We start from the raw sequence: 24444 nt of genomic DNA on the forward strand, positions 1-24444 counted from the left end.
AAGACACTACCAGAAAACTACTAGAGCTCAACAATGAACTTGGTAAAGTTGCAGGTTACAAAATTAATATGCAGAAATCTGTTGCATTTCTATACACTAACAACAAAAGATCAGAAAGAGAAATTCAAGAAACAATCCCATTTACCATAGCATTACAAATAATAAAATACCAAGGAATAAACCTACCTAAGGAGACAAAAGACCTATACTCTGAAAAGTATAAGATGCTGGTGAAAGAAATTGAAGACAACACAAACAGATGGAAAGATATACCATGATCTTGGATTGGAAGAATCAATATTGTGGAAATGACTATACTACCCCATGGCAATCTACAGATTCAATGCAATCCCTATCAAATTACCAATGGCATTTTTCACAGAATTAGAACAAAAACATCTTAAAATTTGTATGGAGACACAAAAGACCCTGAATAGCCAAAGCAATCTTGAGAACAAAAAACAAAGCTGGAGGAATCAGGCTCCCTAGCTTCAGACTACACTACAAAGCTATAGTCATCAAAACAGTATGGTACTGACACAAAAACAGAAATATAGATCAACAGAACAGGATAGAAAGCCCAGAAATAACTCCATGCACCTATGATCAATTAATCTACAACAAAGGAGTCAATACTATACAATGGTGGAAAGACAGTCTCTTCAATAAATGGTGCTGGGAAAACTGGACAGCTACATGTAAAAAAAAAAATGAAATTAGAACATTCTTTAACACCATACACAAAAATAAGCTCAAAGTGGATTAAAAACCTAAATGTGAGACTGGATACTATAAAACTCTTAGAGAAAACCATAGGCAGAACACTCTCTGACATAAATTGCAACAATATCTTTTTCGATCTGTCTCCCAGGGTAATGGAAATAAAAACAAAAATAAACAAATAGGACCTAGCTTTGCACAGCAAAGGAAACCACAAACAAAATGAAAAGGCAACCAAGAGAATGGGAGAAAATATTTGCAAATGATGTGACCAACAAGGGATTAGTCTCCAAAATTTACAAACAGCACGTGTGGCTTAATATCATCAAAACAAACAACCCAATCAAAAAATGAACAGAAGACCTATATAGACATTTCTTCAAAGAAGACATACAGATGGCCAAGAGACACGTGAAAAGATGTTCAACATCACTAATTATTAGAGAAATGCAAATCAAAACTACAATGAGATATCACTTCACACCAGTCACAATGGCTATCATCAGGACTTCCCTGGTGGTACAGTGGTTAAGAATCTGCCTGCCAATGCAGGGGACACAGGTATTAGCCCTGGTAAGGGAAGATCCCACATGCCACGGAGAAACTAGGCCCATGCACCACAACTACTGAGCCTGCACTCTAGAGCCCATGAGCCACAACTACTGAGCCTGCATCCTGCAACTACTGAAGCCCGCGCACCTAGAGCCCGTGCTCTGCAACAAGAGAAGCCACCGCAATGAGAAGTCTGTGCACCGCAACGAAGAGTAGCCCCCACTCGCCCCAACTAGAGAAAAGCCCGCATGCAGCAACAAAGACCCAACGCAGACAAAAATAAATATATAAATAAATACATATATAAATAAATTTTTTTAAAAAGCTATCATCAAAAAATACATAAACCATAAATGCTGGAGAGGGTGTGGAGAGAAGGGAGCCCTCCTACACTGTTGGTGGGAATGTAAATTGGTACAGCCACTATGGAGAACAGTATGGAGGTTCCTTAAAAAACTAAAAACAGAGCTACCATATGATCCTGCAATCCCACTCCTAGGCATATATCTGGAGGAAAACATGGTACAAAAGGATATATGCACCCCAATGTTCACTGCAGCACTGTTTACAATAGCCAAGACACGGAAGCAACCTAAATGTCCATTGACAGAGGAACGGATAAAGAAGATGTGGTACATATATAAAATGGAATGTTACTCAGCCATTAAAAGAATGAAATAATGCCATTTGCAGCAACATGATGGACCTAGAGACTGTCATATTGAGTGAAGTAAGTCAGACAGAGAAAGACAAATACCACATGATATCACTTATATGCAGAATCTAAAAAGAAATGATACAAAACAGAAACAGACTCACAAACTTAGAGAAGGAGCTTATGGTTACTGGGGGGAAGAATGGGGAGAAGGGAGAGTTAGGGAGTTTGGGATTGACATGTACACACTGCTTTATTTAAAATGGATAACCAACAAGTACCTACTGTATTGCACAGGGAACTCTGCTCAATATTATGTAACAACTTAAATGGGAAAAGAATTTGAAAAAGAATAGATACATGTATAACTGAAACACTTTGCTGTACACCTGAAACTACCACAACCCTGTTAATCACCTATACTCCAATATAAAATAAAAAGTTTAAAAAAATTTTTTAAAGGAAAAGATATATTGTGCTCATGGACTGGAAGGATTAATATTGTTAAAGTGATGATACTCCTTAAGGCAATCTACAAATTCAATGCAATCCCTATCAAAATATCAATGGCATTTTCATAGAACTATAATAAATAATTCTAAAATTTGTATGGAAACACAAAAGATCCTGAGTGGCCTAAACAATCTTGAGAAAGAATAACAGAGCTGGAGGTATTATGCTCCCTGATTTTAAACTATACTACAAAGAGCTACTACAGTAATCAAAACAGTATGGTAATGGCACAAAAACATAGATCAGTGGAACAGAATAGAGAGCCCAGATGAACCCACACTTACAAGGGCAATTAATCTATGACAAAAGAATCAAGAATATACAATGGGGAAAAGAGAGCTTCTTCAATAAATGGTGCTGGGAAACTGGACAGCTACATGCAAAATAATCAGAATCAAACTGGAGGATGTGGAGATAAGGGAACGCTTGTGCACTGTTGGCGGGAATGTAAATTAGTGCAGCCACTATGGAAAACAGTATGGAGGTTCCTCAAAAAATTAAAAGTAGAACTAACATACAATCCAGCAATTACACTTCTGGGTATTTTTCCAAAGAAAATAAAAACAATAATTCAAAAAGATACATGTGCACCCCTATGTTCATTGCAGCATTGTTTACAACTGCCAAGATATGGAGCAACCTAAGTGTCTATCAATGGATGACTGGATAAAGAAGATGTGGGGTCTGTGTGTGTGTATGGAATATTTTATCAGCCATAAAAAAGACTGAAATCTTGCCATCTACAACAACATGGATGGGCCTAGATATATTATGCCAAGTGAAATAAGTCAGACAGAGAAAGGCAAATATTGTACGGTTTCATTTACATGTGGAATCTAGAAAACAAAACAGATGAACAAATATAATACAACAGAAACAGAATCATAGATACAGAAACAAAAAGGTGCTTGCCAGAGGGGAGAGGGTGGGGGATGAGTGAAATAGGCGAGAGAAATTAAGAGGTACAAACTTCCAGTTTCAAAATAAATGAGTCATGGGGATGAAATGTACAGTGTGGGGAATATAGTCAATAATAATGTAATGTCTTTGTATGGTGATAGATGGTAACCAGACTTATCATTTTGTAATTCACAGAAATATCAAATCACTGTGTTGTAGTGTTGTAGGTCAAGTATACTTCAAAAAACAAATAAACTCATAGAAAAAAAAAAACTGGAGGCAAGAAGTCAGAAGGCCGGTATATTCAAAGTGCTCAAATTAAAAAGTCAACCAAAAGTCCTCTATCCAGCAAAACTGTCTTTCAAAAGTGAGGGAGAAATTAAGATATTCCTAGATATACAAAAGCTGAGGAAATTTGTGACCACTAAGAGCTGCTCAAGGGAGACCTCCAAGGTGAAATGAAAGGACCCTAGACAGTACCTCAAAGCCATATGGAGAAATGAATATTTCAATAATGCTAAATACATGGGTAATAATAAAAGCTAGTATTATTATAAAAATGATTTGTAACTGTACTTTGTTTTCTACATGATTTAAGAGACTAATACACCTGAGAAAAAAATTATTAATGTAAAAGTATATTACTGTAACTTTGGTTTGTAACTCCAAATCTTGGTTTTCTACATAATTTAGGAAACATACATTTAAAAGAATGATTACTTATGCATTGGGTACACAATGTATGAAGATGCAATTTTATGACATCAACAAGTGAAATGGTTGGGCATGGAGCTGTAAAGGACCAGTTTTTGTATGTTATGAACCTGCTATAAATTCAAATTAGAATACTATAACTTTATGTTAAATGTAATCTCTATGGTAACTGGAAAAAATAGCTATAGAATATACAAAGAAGAAATTTAAACGTTTCACTAAAAAAAAAACAACTAAACACGAAAGAAGACAGGCATGAAGCAAATGAAGGACAAAAAAGCTATGTGACATATAGGAAACAAAAAAACAAATATCACAATAACAGAAGTCTCTCCCTATTGGTAATTGCTTTATTTATTTATTTATTGCGGTACACGGGCCTCTCACTGCTGTGGTCTCTCCTGTTGCGGAGCAAAGGATCCAGACGTGCAGACTCAGCGGCCATCACTCACGGGCCCAGCCGCTCCGTGGCATGTGGGATCTTACCAGACCGGGGCACGAACCCCTGTCCCCTGCATTGGCAGGCGGACTCTAAACCACTGTGCCACAAGGGAGGCCCAGTAATTACTTTAAATGTAAGTGGATTCAACTCTCCATTCAAAAGACAGAGATGGGCAGAATGGATGAATACACATGATCCAAGTATATGCTGCCTACAAGAAACTCACTTGAGATCCAAAAACACAAACATGTTGAAAATGAAAGAATAAAAAAAATATTCCATACAAATTGTAACAAAAATAGGGCAGGAATGGATATACTAACATCAGACATAATAGACTTTAAATCAGAAAAGCTTACAAAACAAAGAAGGACATTATATATTAATAAAAGTTTCAGTACAGCAAGAAACTTTAACAATTACAATGTTTAAGTACCTAATGACCAACCATTAAAATATAGGAAGCAAAAATGGACAGAATTGAAGGGAGAAAGAGACATTTCTACAATAACAGTTGGAGACATCAATACCCCACTTGCAAGAATGGATAGAACAACCAGACAGAAGATAATTAAGGAAACAGAGGACTAGACCTAACAGACATATACAGAACACAACCCAACAATAACATGATATACATACTTCTCAAGTACACCTGGGGCATTTTCCAAGAGAAAGCATATGTTTGGCCACAAATTAAGTCTCAATAGATTTTGAAAAGATAAATGTCTTACAAAGTATCTTCTCTGACCACAATAAGATGAAGTTAGAAATCAAGTACAAAGAAAACTGGAAAGTACACAAAATTGTGGAAATTAATATACTTTAAAAAACAGGAGTCAAAAAATAAATCACAAGCGATATTTAAAAAAAAACTAAAGATAAATGAAAATAAAACACAGCATACCAAAACTTACGAGACACAGCAAAAGTGGTACTAAGGGGAATTATTTTTTTTTTTTGGTCATGCCACACAGCTTGTGGGATCTTAGTTCCCCAGCCAGGGATTGAACCAGGCCCTCAGCAGTGAAAGCGCTGAGTCCTAACCACTGGACCACAAGGGAATTCCCTAAGGGGAAATTTTTTAGCTATAAACACTTACACTAAAAGCCAAGAAAGATCTCAAATCAACAACCTAACTTTATAATTTAAGTAACTAGAAAAAAACCAAACTAAACCCAAAAGTAGCAGAAGAAAGGAAATAATAAAGATATGAGTAGATATGGATGAAATGGAGAATAGAAAAGTAATACAGAAAATCAATGTTATGATAAGTTCGTTCTTTGAAAATATCAAGAAATTTGCAAAACTTTAGCTAGATAGACTAAAAAAGAGAGAAGACTCAAGTTAGTAAAATCAGAAATTAAAGTGGGGAGATTACTACCAATTCTATAGAAATAAGAGACCACAGTGAACTATTATATGCCAGCAGACTGGACAACCTAGAATAAATGGATAAATTTCTAGAAACACACAAGCTACCAAGACTGAATCAGGAAGAAATTGGAGATCAATTACTAGCAAGGAGATTGAATCAGTGAGCAAAAATCTCCCAATGAAGAAAGGCCCAGGACCAGATGGCTTCACCGGTGAATTCTATCAAACATTTAAAGAAAAATTAACATCAATTCTTCTCAAACTCTTCTAAAAAATCAAAGAACTGGGAACATTCCCAAACTCATTGTCAAACAAGACAATGGTGCCCACCCTCAGCACTCCTACTCAACACAGTATTGAAAGTCCCATCCAGAGCAATTAGGCAAGAAAAATAAGTAAAAGGCATCAGAATCAAAAAGGGGGACTTCCCTGGTGGCCCAGTGGCTAAAACTCCACACTCTCAATGCCGGGGGCCTGGGTTCGATCCCTGGTCAGGGAACTAGATCCCACATGCCGCAACTAAGACTTCGCATGCCACAACTAAAAGATCCCACATGCCGCAACTAAAAGATCCTGCATGTGCAACTAAAGATCCTGTGTGCGGCAATAAAGATCCCGCGTGCTGCAACTAAGGCCCAGCACAGCAGAATGAATGAATAGGAAGAAAGGAAGGAAGGAAGGAAGAAAGAGGTTGGAAACTATAAAAAAAAAAAAGAGTCTGCTCCCGCTCTGCCCAACTGATGGATGATGGGGCCTCTGGGTGCCTGGCGTGGCCTGGAGTGGCTGCTGGGTCTCTAATTCCTCTCCTACATCCCCTTCACCCTGCTCGTGGACCTGCAGGCAGTGCTGCCGCGTGATCTCTGAGATCCCCGTGGAACTGAGAAACCTGCGGCTGTGGTAGACTGAGGAGTTCAAAGACCCCTGCTACAGAACCCGTCGGTGTGGTTCAAATCCTTCCTGTTTTGAGAGCTTGTGTTTCAGCTGCTCTTCTTTCCCATTGCAACATATGCCTTCTTCAAAGATGGCTGCAGGTGGATCCACACCCCTGCAATCATCTACTCGGTTCACACCATGACAACTCTGATTCTAACCCTCTCCACATTTCTACTCGAGGATTTCTCCAAAGCCAGTTGTTTCAGAGGACAAGGACCTAAGACTTTCCACGAACGACTATTCCTTATATCTGTCTACACCCCCTACTTTCTCATCCCTCTCATACTTCCTCTTTTCTTGTTGTGGAACCCCTACCACAAGTCTGAGGATAAAAGAAAGAAAAAATGAGGAAAAATAAACCCAGGTCCAGTGGAGACGTGACCATGGGGCAGTTTCCTGTTGGACCCAGTACCAGGAAAATGCTCAGAACCCATATTTTCAGTAGTATTTGAAACACACCAGCAGCAACACACACGATCAAGACACTGGCAGGAGGCCCATCAAACCCTCACCTTCCAAGGGTACTGGCACAAACAGACCAATCACCTGAGGATGAGCAGAGGGGTGTGGGCTAGGTTATAGGGAAATGGTGCCAAAGGCCTTACTGTGTGCCCAAGTGCCACTGCAGAATTACTAAAGGCAGGACCAGACCAGAAACTAGATAAACTTCCAAGCAACATGGCCTACTTGGCATGTTCATGAGTCATGTGACCCACAGTATACATGTGACTAACCCTAGACTCATGATTCTCTACAGCATATCACTGGGATGTCTCAGGCCATTTTTAAGTTTGAAGTTATGCCTCTGTAATATTCATTAAAAATTGTTTTCTTGTCCCCACCCCTAGGTGGGGGTGAGCTATTCTGTAAGAGGTTTAAACTTAGTTTTCCTTAAGGTTCAACCTTGGCATGACTTTCAGTCAGAAATGGGTCAAATTGGAAGGGGTATTGTTTCTGTCTTAAACAGGTCATCCAGGAGAAGAGATTTTTTAAAGCCTCCTTGTTTATCCTCTTTCCAAGCCTTAGTCTTCTATTACCTTTTACACACCACCTAACCTAAGTTCCTTTACTCTGAGATCTGGTGTCTCAGACCTGAGCTGGAGGTGTGCCTCCTACTGGATAACTTCATCCTACCTAATAGTTTAATAATTCCTTCCTGTCTTGTTCAGTCAAAGGTAGCGGGTGAGGGGAGCTGGGCATGACAGGTCCAGTGTGTGCATATAGGGTCTCTTCACGTTAGTATTTGATATTCTGCTAGCTTTCTCTAAATTCATACTCAAGCCCAACTCAAAAAAAAAAAAAAGACTTGTGAACACATGGAAAATGGTAGACGCTGGTTCTGGTTATTAGTTCCCCATTTTTGCCTGTTTCGCTTACAAGCCCTAATGGCCTGATTGTTGGGAGTATCGTCTGACTCGTGTGTCTGTTCAAAATAAAGGTAGGTGCTGACCAACAAAAAAAGCGGGGGGGCTTCCCTCGTGGCACAGTGGTTAAGGAGCTGCCTGTCAATGCAGGGGACATGGGTTCAAGCCCTGCTCCAGGAAGATCCCACATGCCACAGAACAACTAAGCCTGTGTGCCACAACTACTGAGCCTGCACTCTAGAGCCTGCGAGCTGCACAACAAGAGAAGCCACCGCAATGAGAAGCCTGTGCATCACAATGAAGAGTAGCCCCCGCTCACCACAACTAGAGAAAGCCCACGCACAGCAGCGAAGACCCAACACAGCCAAAAATAAATTAAGTAAAAATTTTTTTTTAATATTTTAAAAAATATGCCCAATTTATTTAAAAAAGAAAAGGAAGAAATAAAATTGGCTCTATTTGTAGATGACATGATTTTATATACAGAAAACACTGAAGACTCCACCAGAAAACTGTTAGAACTAAGAAATAATGTCAGTAAAGTTGCAGGACACAAGATTAACATTAAGAAATCAGTGGTGGGGACTTCGCTGGTGGTGCAGGGGTTAAGAATCCACCTGCCAGTGCAGGGGACAGGGGTTCGAGCTGGTCCGGGAAGATTCCACATGCCTCAAAGCAGCTAAGCCTATGTGCTACAACTACTGAGACTGTGCTCTAGAGCCTGCGAACCACAACTACTGAACCCACGTGCCACAACTACTGAAGCCTGCACTCCTAGAGCCCATGTTCCACAATAAGAGAAGCCACCGCAGTGCAAAGCCTGCACACCACAGCGAAGAGTAGCCCCTGCTCGCTGCAACTAGAGAAAGCCCACTCACCGCAACAAAGACCCAACACAGCCAAAAATAAATAAATAAAAATCAGTGGTGTTTCAGTATCCTAACAACGAATTATCTGAAAAAGAAATCAAGAAAATAATCCCATTTACAATAGCATCAAAAACAATAAATACTTGGGAATAAATTTAAGCAAGGAAATGAAAAATCTCTATGCTGAAAACTATAAGACGTTGATAAAAGAAACTAAAGAAGACACAAATAAATGGAAAGGCATGCCATGCCTCTGGATTGGAAGAATTAATACTGTTAAAACATCCATACTACCCAAGCCAACTGTTCAGTGCAATCTCTATCAAGATTCCAATGGCATTTTTTAACAGAAGTAGAAATAATAATTCTAAATTTTATATGGAACCCAAAAGACCCCAAAGAGCCAAAACAATCCTGACCAAGAAGAACAAAGCAGGAGGCATCATTCCTGATTTCAAGCTATATTATAAAGCTATAGTCATCAAAACAGTTTGGTGCTGGCATAAAAACAGCCACATATACCAATGGAATAGAATTGAGAGCCTATTTATTAGAAAATAAACCCATTCATACACAGTCAACTAGGATTTATTAAGGGAGCCAAGAATACTCAGTGGAGAAGACAGTCTCTTCAATACAACAATGGTGGGAAAATTGAACATTCACGCGTAAAAGAATAAAAGTAGACCCCTATCTCATACCACTCACAAAAATTAACTCAAAGTGGATTAGAGACTTAAAATTTTAAGACCAAATGACAAATGCTGGAAAGGGTGCGGAGAAAAGGGAACCCTTGTACCCTGTTGGTGAGAATGTAAGTTGGTGCAGCCATTATGGAGAACAGGATGGAGGTTCCTCAAAAAAAAATAAAAATAGAGTTGCCATATGATCCAGCAATCCCACTCCTGGGCATATATCTGGACAAAACTATAATTCAAAAAGATACATACACCCCTATGTTCACAGCAGCACTATTCACGATAGCCAAGACATGGAAATAACCTAAATGTCCATTGACAGAGGGATGGATAAAGAAGATGAGGTACCTATGAACAATGGAATACTACTCAGCCATAAAAGAAGAATGAAATAATGCCATTTGCAGCAACATGAATGTAACTAGAGATTATCATACTAAGTGAAGTAAGTCAGAAAGAGAAAGACAAATACCATATAATATCACTCATATGCGGAATCTAAAATATGACACAAATGAACCTATCTAGGAAACAGAAACAGACTCACAGACATAGAGAACAGACCTGTACTTGCCAAGGGGAAAGGGGGTAAGGGAGGGATGGAGTGGGAGTTTGGGGTTAGCAGATGCAAACTATTATACATAAAATGGATAAACAACAAGGTCCTACTGTATTGCACAGGGGACTATATTTAATATCCTGTGATAAATCATAATGGAAAAGAATATTAAAAAGAATGTAGGGACTTCCCCTGTGGTCCAGTGGTAAAGAATTCACCTTCCAATGCAGGGGACGAGGGTTCGATCTCTGGTTGGGGAACTAAGATCCCACATGCTGTGGGGCAACTAAGCCCACACGTCACAACTAGAGAGAAAACCCACATGCTACAACTAGAAAGAAGCCCGAGCAGTGCAATGAAGAGCCCACGCACCACAATGAAAAAGATCCCACATGTCTCAACAGAGATCCCGCGTGCCGCAACTAAGACTTGATACAGCTAAAATAATAATTAATTAAATATTTTTAAAAATTAATTTTAAAAAATAAAAGGAATGTATATATATGTGTAACTGAATCACTTTGCTGTACAGCAGAAATTAACAGAATATTGTATATCAACTATACTTCAATTAAAAAAAGAAAAGGAATTTAAAACTTAAAAAAAAGATTTAAATTGTAAGACTGAAAACCATAAAACTCTTAGAAGAAAATAGGAGAAACCTCCTTGACATAGGTCTTGGCAATGATTGTTTGGATGTGACACCTAAAGCAAGTGAAATACATCAAAACAAACAAGTGAAACTACAAACTGAAAGGCTTCTGCACAACAAAAGAAATGATCAACAAAATAAAATGACACTACAGAATCGGAAAAAAATATCTGCAATTCATATATCTGATAAGGGACTAAATCTGAAATATACAAATAACTCACACAACTCAATAGCAAAACCAAAATAAAACAAATACAGTTGACCCTTGAGCAACATGGGTGTTAGGGGCCTCAACTCTCCGAGCAGTCAAAAATCCGAGTTTAACTTTATAGTTGGCCCTCCTTCTCCTCACTTCCACATCCAAGGATTCAACCAACCACAGACTATGCAGCACTGTATTTACCATTGACAAAAACCCACGCGTAAGTGGACATTTATAGTTCAAACCCGTGTTGTTCAAGGTCATTATAATCCAATTAAAAAATGGACAAAGGACATGAATTAACATTTTTCCAGAGAAGATATAAAAATGGCCAACAGGTATAGGAAAAGGTACTCAACATCACTAACCATCAGGGAAATGCAAATCAAAACAACAAGATACCACTTTATACCTGGTAGAATGGCTATCATCAAAAAGACAACAAATGCTGGCAAGGATATGGAGAAAAGGGAACCCTTGTGCACTGCCGGTGGCATGATAAATTGGTACAGCCATTATGGAAAAAAATATGGGGGTTGCCCAAAAAATTAAAAATAGAAATACTATATGATTCAGCTATACTATTTCTGGGAATATATCCAAAGGAAATGAAATACTATGTCACAGAGATATCTGCACCCCCATGTTCACTGCAGCATTATTTACAATAGCCAAGACATGTATACAACCTAAGTGTCCATCAACAGATGAATGGATAAAGAAGTAGTGGTATATACACAGTGGAATATTATTCAGCCATAAAAAGGAAGGAAATCTTGGGCTTCCCTGGTGGTGCAGTGGTTGAGAGTCCACCTGCCGATGCAAGGGACACGGGTTCGTGCCCCGGTCTGGGAAGATCCCACATGCCGCGGAGCGGCTGGGCCCGTGAGCCATGGCCGCTGAGCCTGTGCGTCCGGAGCCTGTGCTCCGCAACGGGAGAGGCCACAACAGTGAGAGGCCCGCGTACTGCACAAAAAAAAAAAAAAAAAAAAAGGAAGCAAATCTTGAGATCTGCAACAACATGGATGGACCTTGAGGGCATTATGCTAAGTGAAATAAGTCAGTCAGAGAAAAACAAATACTGTATAATCTCACTTATATGTGGAATCTTTAAAAAAAAAAAAAACCTCATAGAGAAAAGATCAGATTTGTGGTTACCAGAGGTTGGGTATGGGGGAATTGGATGAAAGTGGTCAAGAGGTACAAACTCCCAGTTATAAGATAAATCAGTACTGGGGATGTAATGTACAACTTGATGACTACAGTTAACACTGCTTTATAGTATGTGTGGAAATTTTTAAAAGAGTAGATCATCACAAGGAAAAACCATTTTTTCCTTTTCTTTAAATCTGTATGGATGATGGACATTAAACTTATTATGGTAATCATTTCACAAGATGTGACAGTCAGTGCTGTACACTTTAAACTTACATAGTGCTCTATGTCGATTATATTTCAATAAAACTGTATGTCGATTACATTTCAATAAAACTGTCAATTATATTTTCAATAAAAAGTATTTATTTCAATAAAAGAAATAAATAATTTTATTTCTTGAAGTAAAATTTCAAGAAAAATTGAGAAAAAGACACTATCCACAGAGTAAAAAGGCAACCCACAGAATGGGAGAAAGTATTTGTAAATCATATATCTGATAAGGAATTAATATCCACAATATATGGAGAACTCCTAAACTCAACAGCAAGAAAATAATTGATTCAAAAATGGACAAAGGACTTGAATAAACATTTCTACATAGATGATACACAAATGGCCAAGAAACACATGAAAATATGCTCAACATCGCTAATCAGAATTAAATGTAAATCAAAACTACAATGAGATATCACCTTACATCCACTGTGATGGCTACTATCAAATAAACAGAAAACAAGTGTCAGAAAGGACATGGAGAAATTGGAAACCTTGTGCACTACTGGTGGGAATGTAAAAGCTACAGCCACTGTGGAAAACCGTGTGGCAGTGCCTCAAAAAATTAAAAGTAGGATTACCATATGATCTAGCAATCCCACTACTGCATATATACCCAAAAGAACTGAAAGCAGGTTTTTAGGAGATATTTTTACACCCATGTTCACAGCAGCATTACTCACAATAGCTAAAACATGGAAGTCACCCAAGTGTCCATCACTAAATGAAAGGACAGGCAAAACGCAGTATATGCATATAAAGGAATTTTTTTTTTTGGCTGTGCTGCGCAGCTGGCGGGATCTTAGTTCCCAAACTAGGGATTGAACCTGGGCCCCCAGCAGTGCAAGTGCAGAGTCCTAACCACTGGACCACCAGAGAATTCCCCATATAATAGAATATTATTCAGCCTTAAAAAGGAAAGAAATTCTGACACATATGACTACGTGGTTGAACCTTGAGGACATTATGCTAAATGAACTAAGCCAGTCACAAAAAGACAAATACTGTTTGATTCCACTTATGTGACATATCTAGAGTAGTCAAAATCATAAAGATACAAATTGTATGGTGGTTACCAGGGGTTGGGACGAGCAGAGAATGGGCAGATGTTGGTTAATGGGCATAAAGTTTCAGATCCGCAAGACGAAAAGATTTATGGGGATGGAATGGTAGTGATGGCTGCACAGCAATGTGAATGTATTTAAGACCATTAAACTTTACATGTTAAAATGGGTAAGATGGTAAATTTTACGAGTATTCTAACACAATAAAAGAAATGTGGGACTTCCCTGGTGGCACAGTGGTTAAGAATCCTCCTGCCAATGCAGGGGACACAGGTTTGATCCCTGGTCCGGCAAGATCCCGTGTGCCGTGGAGCAACTAAGCCCATGCGCCATAACTACTGAGCCCGTGCACCACAACTACTGAAGCCCGCATACCCTAGAGCCCGCATGCCGCAACTACTGAACCCACATGCCACAACTACTGAAGCCCGTGCACTCTAGGGCCTGCATGCCGCAGCTACTGAGCCCATGTGCTGCTACTATTGAAGCCCGTATGCCTAGAGCCTGTGCTCCAAAACAAGAGAAGCCACTACAATGAGAAGCCCACGCACCACAACGAAGAGTAGCCCCTGCTCACCGCAACTAGAGAAAGCCCGCACGCAGCAACGACGACCCAACACAGCCAAAAAAAAAAAAAGAAATGTGAAGTGGAAAGTTTTCCTTAGAAGTACTTCTAGGACCACCCTCCTAGTCAGCAACCAGCAAGCCCCCAAACACTTATGGCCCATCTGGGTACCACTGTTCTATATGCAGGGGATCCTGAGAGAGGGACAGGGCCCTTGTGCTCGAGCAGCTCACAGACAAGTAGGAAAGGAAGCAAGGAGATGGTTGGACCACGGCAGAGCATCTGTCGCCTGCTATTCAGACCTACAAAACCTGGAGAACAGAGCAGGAAACCTAATTCTGCCTCCTCAGTGTCCTGCTCGTACAGTGTCCCAGCCAGGGCCCACCCCACAGCCAACGTCCAGACCCACTACATGCACATGGCCCTTCTGCAACACCATCTGATGTAGGTTCCTGCCCTGATGCAGACCCTGCCCTGGGCCCAGTCTGGGTAAGTTTCTCCTGGTGGCAGAATCTTAACTTCCTCCTTGGAGCAGTACCTCCCTCTTTAAAGGAGCTCCAGGCAGAAGTCTGGGGAGTCGGGGGGCTGTTTTTCAGTGATTCACCCACTAGACTGCAGCACAAAATCCCCAGAAGTTCCCTTTAGTTAACAAAGCAACTGGACGGATACACCATGCCTAACCTCGTTTACTGCATAGCTACTTAGAAAGTATTGAGTTTCAAAGAAACAAGTTTGATGCTTAATTAGAACTACCCCCTGCCCTTATGAATGTAAATTGGTACAGCCACTCTGGACAACAGTATGGAGGTTCCTTAAGAAACTAAAAATAGAGCTACCATATGATCCAGCAGTCCCACTCCTGAGCATATATCCAGAGAAAAACATGGTTCGAAAGGATACATGCACTCCAATGTTCATTGCAACGCTGTTTACAATAGTCAAGACATAGAAGCAACCTAAATGTCCATTGACAGAGGAATGGATAAAGAAGATGTGGTACACATACACAATGGAATATTACTCAGCCATTAAAAAGAATGAAATAATGCCATTTGCAGCAACATGGGTGGACCTGGAGATGATCATACTAAGTGAAGTAAGTCAGACAGAGAAAGACAAATGTCATATGATACACTTATATGCAGAATATAAAAAGGTGATATAAATGAACTTATTTACAAAGCAGAAACAGAGTCACAGACTTAGAGAATGAACTTACGGTTACCGGGGGGAAGGGTCGGGGTGAAGGATAGACTGGGAGTTTGGGATTGAGATGTACACACTGCTATATTTAAAATACATAACTAATAAGGACCTACTGTATAGCACAAGGAACTCTGCTCAATATTCTGTAATAACCTAAATGGGAAAAGAATTTGGAAAAGAATAGACACATGTACATGTATAACTGAATCACTTTGCTGTACACCTGAAACTAATACAACACTGTTAATCAACTACATTCCAATATAAAATTAAAAATTTAAAAAAACAACATAAAAGGGGAGAACAAAGAACTACCCCTCTTAGAGGGGCGTCAGTTCCCAATATTGAGGGGAGACCCACCCCCTTGCTGCTGACCTGGCCTCGCTGCAGACAGCACTGCTCTGTTGGAGGGGGCTGTTGAATCCCTCTCCCCTCTGCACAGTTTCTGGAAGGGTGTCTAAGCTTCCTCTGAGCCCAGCTGTGGCTTATTAACAGGGGCAGATGGTAATAAGACTTTACAGTGAAGCATGCACTCTTCAGTTGTTATCAAACATGACAGCAAATAAACCAAGTGCCACCTTCAGGCTGTGAATCTGGGCCTCAAGAACAAAGTTTTGTGGGACAACCCAAGTTGGCTGTATGATGGCCGGGACCAGATTTCCTGTGGACAGTGCTACACACCTCTGTGCTGCGATTTCACCATCCTGACTCCAAAATGATGCTCCCTCAGAAGGTCCTCGTCAGGGCTTCGAAATCTGAGGAGCCCCGAGGCCAAGTGGCAAGAGCGTGGGATCAGGTCCAGCTCTGTGTTGAAAGGAAGTGATTTTGGTCAAGTCACCTCTTCCCTCTTGAGACTTCAGTTTCCTCACATGTAAAACAGCTAATATTTATTTAACTTTTCACATTTTAATTGTGGTTAAAAAAACCCATAAAACTTATCATCTTAATCATTTTTAAATGTATAGTTCAACAGTGTTAAGCATTTTTCCACTGTTGTGCAACCAATCTCCAGAACTTCTTCATTGTGCAAAACTGCAACTCTATACCCACCAACCCAATTCCCCATTCTCCCCTCCTCCCCAGCCCCTGGCAACCACCATTCTACTTCCTATTTCTATAAATTTGACTACTGTAGATTCCCTCATATAAGTAGGATCATGCAGTATTTGTCTCTTTGTGACTGGTTTATTTCACTTAGAAAAATGTCCTCAAGGTTCATCCATGTTGTAGCATTATGTCAGAATTTCCTTCCTTTTTAAGGCTGAATAATATTCCTTTGTATGTATATACCATATTTTGTTTATCCATTCAACCACCGATGGACACTTGGGTTGCTTCCACCTTTTGGCTGTTGTGAGTAATACTGCTGTGAACACAAGGGTACAAATATCTCTTTGAGATCCTTCTTTCAGTTCCTTTGGACATAGACCCAGAAGTGAGGTTGCTGGATCACAGGATGATTCTAATTTTTGAAGAACCACCACAGTGTTTTCCATGGAGGCTGGACAATTTCACATTCCCACCAACAGTGAACAAGAGTTCCAATTTCTCTACATCAGGGGTCCCCAACCCTCAGGCCACGGACCGCTACTGGTCCGTGGCCTGTTAGGAACCAGACCGCAGAGTAGGAGGTGAGTGGCCGGCGAGCGAGTGAAGCTTCATCTGTATTTACAGCCGCTCCCCATCACTCGCGTTACTACCTGAGCTCCGCCTCCTGTCAGATCAGCGGCGGCAGTAGATTCTCATAAGAGCGTGAACCCTACTGTGAACTGCGCATGCGAGGGATCGAGGTTGCCTGCTCCTTATGAGAATCTAATGCCTGATGATCTGAGGTGGAGCTGAGGCGGTGATGCTCGTGCTGGGGAGCGGCTGCAAATACAGACTATCATTAGCAGAGAGGTTTGACTGCACAGAGACCATAATAAATCAACTGCTTGCAGACTCATATCAAAACCCTATCAGGGAATGGCAAGGGACAATTAAGCTGCATCTGGTGGCAGACTTTAAGTCAGAATCCGACACTTATTTTAGTCTGCGTGTGGCCCACCCATTATTTTATTTACCACTTCTGTCCGCGCCTTTTTCCCGCACTGCACACTTGTCTCAGTCACAGTTTTGGTAAGTCCACAAGCTAACCCTAGCCAAAATGAGTAAAAAACAAATGTCGCTGGAGAGCATCTTTGAGCATTCTCATCACTGGAGAAATGTCTATTCAAGTCCAGTAGACTGGTCCTTCCATCATTGGAAGGACCCAATGATGAGACAGCAGAAGACTCTAAGACTGCCAACAAAAAGAAAGCTTCATTTAAAAGAAAATACCAAGAGTCCTACTCAAATTATGGGTTCATTGCAACAGGTGAATCACATTCTCCAAGCCTGCTTTGTATAATATGTGGTGACCGGCTATCCAACGAAGCCATGAAACCTTCAAAACTGCTTTGCCACATGGAGACTAAGCACCCTGAATTAAAAGACAAGCCTTTGGAGTTTTTCAAAAGAAAAAAAACATGAACACAAAGAACAGAAGCAATTATTGAAGGCCACCACTTCATCAAATGTGTCTGCACTGAGAGCATCATTCTTAGTGGCTAACTGCATTGCTAAAGCTAAGAAGCCCTTTACTATTGGTGAAGGGTTGATCCCGCCTGCAGCTATGGACATTTGTTGTGAACTTTTAGGAGAGGCTGCAGTCCGAAAGATGGCATGTGTTCCTCTTTCGGCTAGCACCGTAACTAGAAGAATTGATGAAATAGCAGAGGATATTGAGGCACAATTGTTAGAGAGGATTAATGGGTCACTGTGGTACGTGATTCAGGTTGACGAGTCTACCGATGTTGACAACAAGGCAACAATGCTTGTTTCCGTGTGATATATTTTTCAGGAGGACGTGCATGAGGATATGTTATGTGTACTTTTGTTGCCAACCAACACCACAGCTGCAGAATTATTCAAGTCTTTGAATGATTACATATCAGGAAAACTGAATTGGTCATTTTGTGTCGTTATATGCATGGACAGAGCGGCTGCCATGACTGGATGGCTTTCTGGTTTCACCACTCCAGTCAAAGAGGTCGCTTCTGAATGTGAGTCTACGCACCGTGTCATCCATAGAGAAATGCTGGCTAGCTGAAAAATGTCACCTGAACTTAACAACGTTTTACAGGATGTGATTAAAATCATCAACCACATCAAAGTACATGCCCTTAACTCACATCTGTTCACGCAGCTCTGTGAGGAGATGGGTGCAGAGCACACACGTCTTCTCTTATACACAGAAGTGAGATGGCTTTCTAAAGGGAGATCACTGGCCAGAGTTTCTGAGTTACGAGAGCCACTCCAGAGATTTCTTTTATTTTTTTTAAAGATCTTATATATTTAGACTGCGCCGGGTCTTAGTTGTGGCATGTGGGCTTCTTAGTTGCGGCATGCATGAGGGATCTAGTTCCCCAACTAGGGATCGAACACAGACCCCCTGTACTGGAAGAGTGGAGTCTTGCCCACTGGACCACCAGGGAGTCCCATCCAGAGATTTCTTTTAGAAAAATAGTCACCACTGGCAGCACATTTCAGTGACACAGAATAGGTCGCAAAACTTGCTTACTTGTGTGACATATTCAACCTGCTCAGTGAATTCAATCTGTCACTTCAGGGGAGAACAATAACTGTGTTCAAGTCGGCAGATAATGTGGTGCCTTCAAAATCAAACTGGAATTATGGGGGCGATGAGTGAACATTGGGATTTTTGACATGTTTCAAACATTAGCAGAGATTTTGAAAGAGACTGAGCCAGGGCCTTCTTTCTTCCAGCTGGTGCACGATCACCTATCTCAGCTTTCAAAAGAGCTTGAGCATTACTTCCCAACCACAAAAGACTCCCGAATTGGGGAGGAATGGATCCGTGACCCATTTGTGAATAAGCCAGCTGAATCAACTTTGTCCGTGCTAGAAGACGATCAACTGCTTGAGATCTCAAATGACGGTGGCCTTAAAAGTATGTTTGAGACAACTTCAAATCTCCTTATGTTCTGGATTAAAGTCAAGGTGGAATATCCTGAGATTGCCACAGAAGCACTGAAAAGCCTGCTTCCATTTCCAACATCCTGTCTTTGTGAAGCAGGGTTTTCTGCAGTGACAGCGACGAAAACGAGATTACGGAGTAGACTGGACCTAAGCAACACACGTCGGGTGTCACTGTTGCCCATCACTCCTAGATGGGACCATCCAGTTGCAGGAAAACAAGCTCAGGGCTCCTACTGATTCTGCATTATGGTGAGTTGTATAATTATTTCATTATATATTATAATGTAATAATAATAGAAATAAAGTGCATAGTAAATGCAATGCGCTTGAATCATCCCGAAACCACCCCCCTCCCCCATCCATGGAAAAACTGTCTTCCACAAAACCGGTCCCTGGTGCCAAAAAGGTTGGGGACCACTGCTTTACATCCTCACCAACACTTGCTATTCTCTGTTTTTTTTTGATTAGCAGCCATCCTTATGGTTATGAGGTGATATTTCATTGTGGTTTTGACTTGCATTTCCCTAATGTTTAGTGATGTTGAGCATCTTTTCATATGCTCGTTCGCCTTTTGTATATCATCACTGGAGAAATGTCTATTCAAGTCCTTTCCGTATTTTTTATTCTGGTTATTTGGGGTTTTTTTGCTGTTGAGTAATAATAGCTTACATTTATTTAGCTCACATTATAGTGTAGAAACTATGCTCAGGACCAAACTAAGACAGGCAGTACCCTGGCAGGCTAACACTCTGGTGTCATTTCAAACTCACAGTCTTTTTTTTTTTTTTTGAAGTATAGTTGATTTACAACATTGTGTTAGTTTCAAGTATACAGCAAAGTGATTCAAGTTATATTTTCTTTTTATTTCCCATTACAGGTTAGTACAAGATATTGAATATTATTCCTTATGTTACAGAGTAAATCCTTGTTGCTTATCTATTTAATATATAGTGGTTTGTTCATCCCATACTCCTAATTTATCCCTCCCCTTCTTTTCCCCTTTGGTAACCATAAGTTTGTTTTCTATGTCTGTGAGTCTATTTCTGTTTTGTAAATAGATTCATTTGTATTGTTTTTTAGATTCCACATATAAGTGATATCATATTTGTCTTTCTCTGATTTACTTCACTTAGTATGATATTTTCTAGGTCCATCCATATTGCTGCAAATGGCAATATCTCATGCTTTCTTATGGCTGAGTAATATTCCATTGTGTATATATACCACATCTTCTTTATCCACCCACTTATGGACACTTAGGTTGCTTCCATGTCTTGTCTATAGTAAACAGTGCTGCTATGAACACTGGGGTGCATGTACCTTTTCCAATTAGAGTTCAAATCCATAGTCTTTAAATATTTGCTAAAAATTTACTTGGAGGGAAGAGGAACAAGGAGAAACTGATTTCCTGTTATTAAAACATATATATGGATGCAGCATTATTCACAATAGTCAAGACATGGAAACAACCTAAGTGTCCACTGATGAATGAATAAAGAAGATGTGATGTATATATACAATGGAATATTATTCAGCCATGAGAGAGAAAGATATCCTGCCATTTATGACATGGATGGACCTTGAGGGCATTATACTAAGTGAGATAAATCAGACAGAGGAAAACAAATATTCTATGATACAACTCACACACGGAATCTAAAAAAGACAAACACATAGAAACAGAGTGGCAATTACCAGGGGCTGTGAGGTGGGGGAAATGGGGAGATGTTGTTAAAGGATACAGATTTGCAACTAGAAGAGAAGTAAGTTCTGGAAATCTAATGCACAGCATAGTGTTTACAGTCAACAACACTGTATTATAAACTTCAAGGTTGCTAAGGGCCTAGATCTTAAATGTCCTCACCACAAAAAATAATTATGTGCCAATAGAGGTGCTAGCCAGTGCTAGTGGTAATTCTAATGCAATATGTAAATATTTCAAATCAACATGCTGTACACCTTAAACTTACACAATGTTATAAATCAACTATATCTCAATTTTTTTTTAAATATGTAGAAACAGATCCACTAATTCACCCCTACTGGCCACAGTCTGAACAAAAAGATTTTGGGGGCTTCCCTGGTGGCGCAGTGGTTGAGAGTCTGCCTGCCAATGCAGGGGACACGAGTTCATACCCAGGCCCAGGAAGATCCCACATGCCGCAGAGCGGCTGGGCCCGTGAACCATGGCTGCTGAGCCTGCGCATCCTGCGTGTCCGGAGCCTGTGCTCCGCAACGGGAGAGGCCACAACAGTAAGAGGCCCGTGTACCGCAAAAAAAAAAAAAAAAAAAAAAAAAGATTTTGGTTTGGTTCTTTTTGTTTGTTTTATAAAATCGTTCCAACTTTTCTGAAATTCTTGCTCTCCCTTCAGTTTTTGTCTTGATCTTCCAAACCAGATAAATTCTTGGGAGGCATATTAAAGGGCTTAGGATTTTGATAATGAAATGAATCACTCCTTCCCAATAAACAGCATCAAGCCAAGCATTACTCAGTCTTGCAGTTTCAGCTGAGTGCCCTGCCAACTTTCAGCTGATGGAGACAGAGACTCCGTACAAGTGCTGGAAAACTCTCACAAGATAGGTAGGTGCTAGCAAGCAAAGCTTTCCATCTCCTCTTGTGGGTGCTGGATCAATTTGCATTTCAAGTTATATAAGGAGACGTCTGTAGAGACCTGAGTGGCCTGACAGATACTGCTGATTTACCGAAGTGATTTTTTAATTAGGAAATGTTTGTAAGATACACATAAGTGTAGAAAGTAATGATACCCATGTACTCATCACTAAGCATAAACAGGTGGTGACATTTTTTTCATTTTTAAGAAATAAAATGTTTCAGGGGAATTCCCTGGCTGTCCAGTAGTTAGGACTCCTTGCTTCCACAGCAAGGGGCACAGGTTCCATCCCTGGTCAGGGAACTAAGATCCCGCAAGCTGAACAGCGAAGGAAGGAAGGGAGGGAAATGTTTCAGATACAACTGAAGTTCCACATCTCTTCCCTGACCGTCCCTCCTCAGAGGTACCTATTATCCTGGAGTTAGTGCATGTCATTCCGGTGAATGATTTTGCTTTCACTGTGTACTTATCTACAAACAACCTAGGCTATTGCTTTGGGTGTTTGTAAGTTTCACATAAATGATAGCTATGTGGCCATCTGTCACTATTTTGGCTGCTCAGTGTCTGAGGCCCCTTCCCAGGAGGAGGAAGAGTCCCTTCACCATGAGAGCTAAAAGGCCAGCGGGCTGCCCTCCCAGCTTGGGACAGGCCTGTGACCACACAAGGGTCTGCAATCAGACCACAGCCCCCGACAGCAATGGCAGTGCTGACCAAAGGGCCTGGGGCTCGGCTGTAGCCACACAATTTGGTCCTGGATCTCAGTCCTTCAGCTCTCCTGCTGATTCTGCGAACTACCATTATCCTCCCAATGAATCGTTTTTCTGCTTAAGTTAGAAGCATTTTCTTTACTTACACTTTAGAACCTGATTGAAAATGATACTTTTGCAACTCACTTTTTTCATTCAACTTTTTTTTTCAGACTCAAATTAATATAACTGAAGGGCAGCAGAATATGCCACTCCAAAACATCCCACTTTGGCATATTGACATTTTGAATTAAAGGTACTTGAGAAACAGTTGGACAGGCTGACCCTCCTTTGTCTCCCTGAACTGTACTATGGATCTCTGAGGCTTTGTTCATTTTTCTTCATTCTTTCCTCTTTCTGTTCCTTATACTGATAATCTCAGTTGAACTATCTCCAAATTTTCTGGTTCTTTTGCCTGCTCAAATATTTTGTTGAGCCCCTCTAGTGAATTTTTCATTTCAATTATTGCACTTTTTAACTTCAGAGTTTCTATTTGGTTCTTCATTTTAATTTGTATCTTTGTCGATATTCCCTATTTAGTGAGATATTGCTCTCATATTTTCACTTAGTTCTTTATTTCTAATTTTTTTAAGCTTATGTCTTTTTTTAAATTGAGGCATAATCAACATATAACATTATACTAGTTTCAGGTATACAACATGATTCAATATTTGTATATATTGCAAAACGATCACCACAAGAAGTCTAGTTAACATCTGTCACCATACATAGTTACAATTAGTGCTGTTGGTGTAGTGGTATCATGCAAGATTCCCATAGTTACAATTTTTCTTGTGATTAGAACTTCTAAGATCTACTCTTAGCAATTTTCAAATATGCAATACAGCATCAATTATAGTGACCATGCTGTACATTATATCCCCATGACTTGTTTATTTTATAACTGGATGTTTGTATCTTTTGATTCCCTTCATTCATTTCACCCACCCTTCACTTAACTTTTTAGAAATTATTTTCTTTAGCTCTTTAAACATACTTAAAATAGTTGATTTAAAGTATTTTTCTAGGAAATTCCCCTGTGGTCCAGCGGTTAGGACTCCATGCTCTCACTGCCGAAGGCCTGGGTTCAATCCCTGGTCGGGGAGCTAACATCCCACAAGCCATGTGGGGCAGCCAAAAAAATAATAATAATAAAGTATTTTTCTAGTTGGTTCCACATCTAGACTTCGTTAGAAATGGTTTTTATTGATTACATTTTTCTGTGCATAGGCCACATTTTTGTGTTCCTTTTCATGTCTCAATTTTTTGTTGAAAAATGAACATTTAAAATAATATAATATGGTAACCCTGCAAATCATATTCTCTTCCTCCCCAGCAGCTTGTTATAATTGTATTTTTTGTAGTTTGTCTGTTTAGTGACGTTTCCAAAGTAATTATGTAAAGTCTGTATTCTTTGTTGTATGTGGCCACTGAAGTCTCTTCTTAGTTAGCTTAGTTGTCAGCTAATGATTGCACAGAGATTTCCTTAATCGCCTGGAATCAATAAGACTCCAAGTCTTTGCCAAAGGGCTCTGTGCGTATGTTGGGGTATGTATTCAACAATCAGCCTGGAAGCTGACAGTTCTGCCTTAGCCTTTACTCCCTCCTTGCAAGGAGCCTCAAGGTCAAAGAGAAGTGAGAGCTTAG

The 24444-nt window shown here is 40.1% G+C and overlaps 1 pseudogene; it reads left to right on the forward strand.

Annotated features, from left to right (window-relative positions):
• The first annotated feature begins 6617 nt into the window (after window positions 1-6617).
• On the forward strand, window positions 6618-7250 carry LOC114907250 (annotated as a pseudogene).
• The last annotated feature ends 17194 nt before the right edge of the window (window positions 7251-24444 follow it).

Source organism: Monodon monoceros, unplaced genomic scaffold (genome assembly GCF_005190385.1).
Source record: "Monodon monoceros isolate NGI ecotype Baffin Bay Population unplaced genomic scaffold, NGI_Narwhal_1 Super_Scaffold_3, whole genome shotgun sequence".
NCBI classification, from domain to species: Eukaryota; Metazoa; Chordata; class Mammalia; order Artiodactyla; family Monodontidae; genus Monodon; species Monodon monoceros.